This window comes from Monodelphis domestica, chromosome 2 (assembly GCF_027887165.1).
Source record: "Monodelphis domestica isolate mMonDom1 chromosome 2, mMonDom1.pri, whole genome shotgun sequence".
Classification (NCBI taxonomy): domain Eukaryota; kingdom Metazoa; phylum Chordata; class Mammalia; order Didelphimorphia; family Didelphidae; genus Monodelphis; species Monodelphis domestica.
In genome coordinates, this window is record NC_077228.1 from 46,314,523 (window position 1) to 46,323,143 (window position 8,621).

General features: G+C 39.8%; 1 pseudogene; it reads left to right on the forward strand.

Annotated features, from left to right (window-relative positions):
• Positions 1-7,354: 7,354 nt before the first annotated feature.
• LOC100618468 (ras-related protein Rab-28-like) lies at positions 7,355-7,888 on the forward strand (annotated as a pseudogene).
• The last annotated feature ends 733 nt before the right edge of the window (positions 7,889-8,621 follow it).

Sequence of the window (8,621 nt, forward strand, 5' to 3'; positions counted from 1 at the left end):
CATCTTCCTTAGTCATGGGAGTAGGGGCAGAGAATGATACTCAATGGGGTCAAAACCAAGCAGAGCTGCTGCTGGAAAATGGAGAGTTACTTGGAAAATTCTGAGAGTTCTGAGCCTCCTATAAAAGAAGGCTTTGGTGGGGATGAGGTTATTGCTGCAGTCAGAGGGGAAAGGCAACTGATGGAGTCAAGGAGGGCTTGACTATCAAAAATTAAATCAATCAGCATGGAGGTGAGACTTCAGGGGCTCAGCTGATCATAGATGGGGCAAGATGTTTCATGGAACTGAAACCAAGAAGGGGTGCTGATGGGAAATGTGGAGATACCATAGAATATGAGTTTGATACCTCTGGCCTGAGCCAAAGACTGAATGATCTGAACATTTTTCTAATTGGTCTCAAACATGCCTAATTTCTCCCTTCTGCCATCTATCCAATGCATCCTTTCCTCTTTCTTTTTCTAAACTTACTAATATAATCTGAGATGACCATGAGAAAGAACAATTAAATCCAACCCACATTTGTCTGAGAAGTCTCTCTACAATATCTGAACAAGAGGCCAAATTAAGACTTCTGTGAAGGAAAACCAGGATCTTGGGAGTCAGTTTCCTTAGTGGTATCATCCTCATTTTACAGATGAAGAAACTGAGACTAAGAGAAGTTAAATGGCTTGGCCAGAATAACACAGCTGATAAGTGACTGAAGCAGGATTTGAACAAAGGTCTTCATGACTCCAAATTCAGAGTTCTCTCCATTGTGCTACCTTGTGTCTTTTTTCTCCCTCTTTCTTTGTACCTTCACACTTCCTTCCTACCACCCATTCCCAGTCCCCTGACTGACACATCATAAATGCTTAACAAATGCTTGTTGGCTTGACTTACCTTGACTTTGATTCCTTCCAAATGCTAGTGCACTCTTACCTAAAAATATAAGGGATTTTCTGTCTGTCTGTCTGTTTGTCTGTCTGTCTCTGTCTGTCTCTCTTTGTCTCTGTCTGTCTGTCTCTCTCTGTCTCTCTGTCTCTGTCTCTGTCTGTCTCTCTCTGTCTCTCTGTCTCTCTGTCTCTCTCTCAGCATCTCCTTCATTAGACTGTAAGATCCTTGAAGGCAAGGATTGTTTTACAATTGAAGCCCAGCTCAATCACTACCTTTAGACATGACGTTGTCTAGACTGCAAGCTCCTTGAAGCTGGGGGCTGTTTCGCCTTTGCCTTTATATCCCCAACACTAAGAATGATGCCTGGCATATAGAAAGCACTTAAATACTTGATGACTGATCATAGCTTTATAGGTATTTTTTAAGTAAATGAATGGATGAATAGAATGAGGGCTGATTTGGCTTAAGCCAATATTATTATTTTGAGGAAGGAGAAAAGAACCTGGAAAACATTTTTACTTCTACTCAACTCTTTCTTTGGGGACTCCATGAAAGCACCATGTCATTCATGTACCCTGAGGGTGCATGGGTTTTGGTGTGATGCTGTATTTGTCTCGAGTTTGCAGATCAGCCTCAATCCTGACCTTGCCAAACTCCTCTCTGGAGGTCAATTATCAGCTCTCTCCTAAGTGATCTTACTTGTCTTGCTGAGGTTGAAACCTTGCCGGGGGAGGAAGAATGCAAACAAGCATCCCTGGACCTGGGTAAATCGCTTAGCCCCTCTGGACCTCAGTTTCCTCACCTGTAAAATGAGGAGGTTGCAGGGAGTGGTCTCAGTTGTCTTCCAGCCTGAGACCTATGATCCTGTGTTTTTATGACTTATAGTTCTTATGACATTCCCTTGAAACCTACAAGAAGTCAAAACCACTCTAACCACCAGCCTAATGCCTCATTCCCTGTTCCAAACAAATCAAATGCCTTATTGAGAAACATTAGCTAGAGAACAGCTGCTCCTTTTCAATTTCTACCTAAGGTCTAATTAGCAGGATGGCAAAAGAGGACACAAGAATTTATCCAAGAGAGACAACAGCAGTACCAAGGTGACTAGCCTGATAATGATGATGAAGGATCCGGAGCCCCCAGCACCAGGTGGCTTTAAGGACAGGGGAATAAATCCCACGAGGTCCCCGTTGAGCCCTTGGCTTGAGCTCTTTCAAAAAATCACCACTGAGTAACATCAGGTTTTGGAGAGGAACTTCTCTTTGCAGACAGAAGGTGTCACTGTTTTTCTCTGGTTGTTTTTGACAGAACCTTTTGTAGAAGCTTGAAAATCCTTTGGTAATTTTTCTTAAAGGACCCGACTTGGAGAGGTTTCTAAAAGGAAATATGGCAAATCCATCAGAGATCATTGTACAGTAGATTTTTGCCAAAATAATGTTTGATTTTTATCAAGGATTCTGGTGCCATTGGGTCACAGCTCTAGAAGGAACCTCAAACATCATATAATCCAACCCCCTCATCTTACAGATGAGGAAACTGAGGCCAAGAGAGGAAAAGCAACTTATCCAAAGTCATTGAGATGGGTGGCAAAGGTGGGAGTTGAGTTCAGGTCCTTTGGTTCTACTTTGTATATGGCTGATATTTACTTATGTAAATATTTATATACATATTCCATAATATTTATAATATATTTACTTATGTAAATCACCTCTGAAGGGTATTAATCATTACATAGTTGGTTGGGAGTCATGTGAACTGATGTCCAGTCTCATTAATTGCCTGTGGAACCTTGGGTGACTCAATTAGATACTGAGCTCAAAAAAAGAATTGGCCCTTAACAGATTTAGCCTAGAAACAAAAGTCATGTTTACAGCCTTTCTAGAGAAAGGAAATGTAGGCACAGAGTTTGAAAGAGAAGTACTTTTCTTTTTAGATTAAATTTTATCTTTTGCAATTATCAAATGCTTTTTTTTCCTCCTTCTCGCCTCTCTCTAGCTACCACTGGAAAAAGAAAAGACAAACATAAACACCATGAAACCAGTAAATAAGTTGGGCAAAATAAATTAAATTCCCATATTGATCATGCCCACAAATGTGGTCCCATTTCACATTTTAGTACCGCTCTTTAAAGAGGAGCATTTTTAACAAAGCCTCCAAGGTCCTTCTGGCAGCAACTGACCCAACCTAGGGCTCTCATTTAGATAATTTTGGTGCCAAAGTAGCCCTCAAACCCAGCCATCCTAGCAGGTTGGGGAGGTTTTTGAGATTCTCCAGAAATTAGAATTCATGTTTGGGGTAGGAAGAGCTGGAGATGTCCAGTGGTCCCAAGATTGTGTCCCTTATCATGACTTATCAAGAAGATTAAAAGCTGAGGACTGAGAGCCAACTTGCTGTCTTGGCACCTGGTGGTCTATGAAAGTGTGTGGTCATAGGAATGCGTACCCTTGTTGAGAGCTGAAAGGACAAGACATAAAGAGCTTTGCAGTGAAACTAGTCGTGGAAAGATATGGGAAGAATACTGATACTCTAGAGTTGAAAAAGGAAATAGTGGGGTGCTTTGAAGAGTCTCTGAGAAACAAAGAATTTGATGTTCTCTGATGTTCTCTGGCATCTACCCCAAGGTGTCATGGAATGCCCTTTAGTGGTTAACCTTGTAAGACCTGTCAGAAAACAAAACCCCCTTCCATAAAGGAAATAAGACCATATTTTCTCCTCAAAATATTTTTTTTACCTTCAGGGGCTACAAGTAGGTAGCAATGATAATAGGTAATCTGACTGGTCACTTTTCTGGTGAATTACAGCAGAGTTGACACAGCAAAGGGACAGAGCATTGTGACCCAGCACTTTTATTGGCTGGTCACTCATGGGTGAACAGAATTGTTTCTTAAAGCAAGAGGGGTTAGATCAATGTCAGTTCCAAAACTGCTATCACATAAAACATTTGTTCTCTAACTTTTATCTTCCAGATTTCATTTTCCAACCCCATCATATCTCTCATAGTATAAATCATTGAGATTGTTGGGTTTCCAATATTTTAAGATAAATGGGTCCATTTTGGCTATTGCTTCTGACACTAGTAAACCCTGGACCATACATCAGTATATATAGAGAATGCTTTAGAAAAAGATATACTGGAAAATAATATATAGATACTCAAACACACTTCCAACTGTATTACCAATTTAAAAATATTAATGAAAGATCAACTTTATGCAGAACACTGTGCTAAGTAGAGATAGCATTTAGGTTGGGCATACATCATGCCTTAATAAGGTTTATTTTCTGTAGGCAACTTTTTTTTTCAGCCAATATTGTTTGGATAAGACCTCAGTTCAAACCTTCCTAATAACTGATGTATTGAATTGGTAGGGAATCTTTCCTCTCTGTGAGCTCCCTATGTCAATGAATTATAGGTCAGACACCCCTAAAATGTATAAGGCACTATGTTAGGAATTGAGGTACAATGGAAAATAAACCATCCTCAAAGAGTATAGAGTCTACAGGTGTGTGTGTGTGTGTGTGTGTGTGTGTGTGTGTGTGTGTGTAACAGTACTAACGACCTAGGAACTCAGGGGAAGTTTCAGCTATGAGGTAATTCCTATGCTGAACTTTGTGTGAACATGAGGATGCCAAGGGGCATTCAGGGTGTTCTCCTGGTCCATTCACAGCTAAGGTAGATTGAGTTCCATCTCAATCACCATAATATTCTAATGCTTCTTAGAGCGCCACTAATGTTATTATCTTACAACAGGAGTGACAACGTTTAGACAAAAGGTGAGAAAGTCAATTGCAGTCAGGTCCATTACCAAAGGAATCTTGGTCTGAGTTTCAGATTAACTACTATATCTTCCAGTCATTGGGTGACATCAAAACTCAGTGGGAAACTGCTGGTGGGCACACCAATAGAACATACCTGCTGGTCCACACATCCAGCACGTGGCCATTAACCTCTAAGAAACACCCGTTACCAGGGAAGATAATTAGCAGCTCCTAGGAGACTTCTTTATTGTTCCTACAGGAGTCTGTGTACTCTGCTAGGATGCTCATGGGAGAATATTTGACTACATTAATATTAGTGCCACCATCCATTTCTTGTTGCTAATAGTATTAGGTGGTTTGAATAAAACATCCAGTTTGATTCACTGCAATAAATTAAAATTAGTTCTCCCAGGAGCCCAATCTGTAGAACTGCTAAGTCATGAATATAATGCTACATGGTTTGCCTTCTAGTGAGGAGGAGGAACTGCAACTTTGAAGGATCAGAGATTTTAAACTGGAAGGGGTCTTATAGCCCTAGTCTAAATATTCTTAACCTTTTTGTGTCCCAACCCCTTTGGAAGTCTGGTGAAGTCAATAGACTGACCATTCTCAGAAAAAATGCTTTTAAATGAATAAAGCAAAATGCTCAAGATGACATAGAAAATGTTTTGATCAAGGACACATGTAAAAACCCAGTGGAATTGTGCGTTGGCTACGGGAGGGGTTGGGGGGAGAGGAAGGAAAGAACATGACTCTTGTAACCAAGGAAAAATATTCTAAATTGACTAAATACATTTTTTAACAAAGATTACATAGAAAATCAATAACTGAAATATACTTAAGAAAATATTTTTTAAAAAATAAATTTTCAAGGGCTCTGTGTTAAGAAACCTTGAGCTAGCAGAGGCTTTATTCCTGAGCCATCCCCTCTTAGATGGCCTCTGAGCTACTCTAGATTGATCTTGTATATTTAGCAAGTATTTCCTTCTCTATTAAATTGAACAACAACAAGAGTAACTCACAGGTATAGAACTCTTTAAGGTTTGGTAACTGATTTATAAATATTGTTTGATCCTTATAATTGCAAAGGATAACAATATTATCATTAAGGTGTATAGAACTCTTTAAGGTTTGGTAACTGATTTATAAATATTACCTTGTTTGATCCATACAACAATTCTGGAGGATAACAATATTATCATTAAGGTAGTGGCTAGCTTTATAGGTGGAGAAACTGAGGTAGAGAGGAGTTAAATGATTTGCCCAAGGTCACACAGCTAATAAACATCTAAGGCTTGGGTCTTCTTGACTCCAAGTCCACTGCTTTATCCACTACACAAGAGACTGATTTCACTTTTTATTTGCATCCCCAATTATTGATGGATTTTGCATATGAAGAACTTGAGGTTCCAAAAAGTGGGGAGCTGACTTTCACAAAGCCACACCAACAACAATAACATTCTGACTCCAGATCCATACTTTCTTTGATATCAAACACTACTTCTCTCCCATTGCGGATCAGTCAGAAGTTGGATCTGTCTCACAGAATTCTTTTGGAATCACCTAAATTCCCCCTAATCCTATTCTGACGTGCCACAGAGACCTTGGATTTTCAAAGACCATTTGAATGAAATGTAAGTTCTATATGATTCGACAATACTGGGAAGGCTTCAGGCATGTCACCAGTAACAGAGTGAATCTTCTTGTCTGAGAAGTAGCCTAGATAAGAACATCTCCAATAGATTGGCCGTTGGGTAATGAATTCCTTGGACAGAAGAAAAATGGCTCTTTGTCCTCTGTGTCCTTCCACTCCCACAATGGAAGAACTGTACAAAATGGTGTCCTGACACTGGTACTTTTTCTAGGTCATCCATTAACATTAGCTTAGAGGCAGCTCCAGAGTGTTCGATTTGGAGGCAGAAAGACCTGAGGACAAATGCTCCCTCAGATGTTTTTACAAGCTGGGTGGCCTTGGTCAAGTCACATTAACCTCTCTCTGCCTCTGTTTCTTCTTCTGTAACATTGAGAAATCAATAACCCTATCCCTTACAGGGTTGTTCTATAGACCAAATGAAATAATATCTCTAAAGCAAATTTTTAAGTGCTTTATAGAAGCCATCATTGTTATTGTTGGTTATTATGGTAGATTATAGGGGCTACGAGATTTTCTAATGGTGACACGCTGTTCACTGGTAATGGGAATAAATCAATTCACTGTCTTCCCAGGGCATATATTTAAGACAGGGCAGAGACATATCCCAAGACCTGTCCAGTCAGAGGATAATTGCCCACTGTTGACCATTTACATCAACATGGGCATAAATGCTAACTGCCAGAGAATGTACTGATGAAGATTACAGGAGCCTGGGCTTGGGAATACAAGCACGAGGGACTCGGGCGACATTTTCTTCATGGGTGCTTCTCAAAGACGAGGGATTCAGAGGAGAAAGGGAGATTTGGGGAGTAAAGTGTTGATTAAGAAGATGGTGTTTGAGATTAGGATTTGGATTTTTGGATTGTGGCATAAAGTGCAGAGATGGCAGGTTTAAGCACGAATACATTATGATCTATGGAACTGAAAATCAGCCTCCTTTGCCACCTCCATTTTGCTGAAAGTTCTGGGAAACAGCACAATCCATAATGCCAGATTTCTTTTTGAGAAAGATAATATTGCCAGGGAAACTTGATGATTACTTTTCAAGTTGGGGATATAGGGAGGCAAGCAATCTGAGGTGAGATGCTGGATAAATATATCTGGTGCACAGGGAGCCCTCTTACCTTACAGTATTACAAATTACCAAAGTTTTGAGAACAAAGTGAATGAGGAGTCATGAGCCCAGCCACCGGTGGCCTTGGTGGGCAATAAAATTGATTTGGAGCATATGAGCACAGTAAAACCTGATAAACACCGATGGTTGTGCCAGGAAAATGGTCTCAGTAGCCATTTTGTCTCAGCCAAGACAGCAGACTCTGTCTTCCTATGTTTTCATAGAGTGGCTGCCGAAATCCTTGGGATCAAATTAAACAAGGTAGAAATTGAACAGTCACCGAGGGCCGGGAGGGCAGATATTGTAAACTACACTCAGGAGCCCATGTCAATAACTATTAAACCTCCTAGGAGCTCCATGCATACAGTTCGGTGAACATATTTTTCTTTGAATTGATCAATTTGTCAGCCCATATATCTCTTGTGTGGATGAGCCTGAGGACGGCTGAGAACATTTGTTTTAGGAGTGATTGTCAAGAATAGCACATTTAGAGGCGTCCAAAAAGGAAAAACAAAAACAAAAATCTCATTATACCTTTATGTGCAGCAAAGCAGCAATAGGCATTTCTTTGGGTTAGCCAGGGCCATGCAATTTGAAATCAAAATTGCAAATCTATTCTTTGGAAGAAGACCACCTTCTTGGAACACCGTGATAGCTAGGTTGTTGCACTGATTATGTCTTCGTGTCTTATTAACCAATGTTGGTCACTGATTGGGTTGCCAATATTTTGAAATCAGGTGATTTGCCACAACCCTGTCAATGTCTCTGGTCTGAAGCAGCAAATACCAAAAATGTAACTCCAAATCTGTTCTCAGGATAAAACAATTAATGATTTTTTGTTCTACAAAAAAAATAAGTTAACAGGCATCAATCTCTTTGGGAAAGAGAAAGCAAAAGCAAAATAATATTTCAAGGCTGTATTTAACTGAAATTTCTCATGTAATAAATTCTCAAATAAGAAAGAAGTCCTCCATGTCTTTGAGAAGCCTTCCCTCAATACTACCAAATTCATGCATTAGAATGCATGTGCTTATGGGAGACCCCTCCAGGCCCTCAGTCAGAGTCTATTTACTCTTCATTTAGACACAATTCAAACAAATGAGACTTGGGTAGATTTTTTTCTTTCTTCTACCAAAAAAGAGTCTTAAATTGTTCATATTGTAGTTGGAAACTCACTAAGTAGTGAATATTCATGTTGTATTTTTCTTGCCGAATCACCGC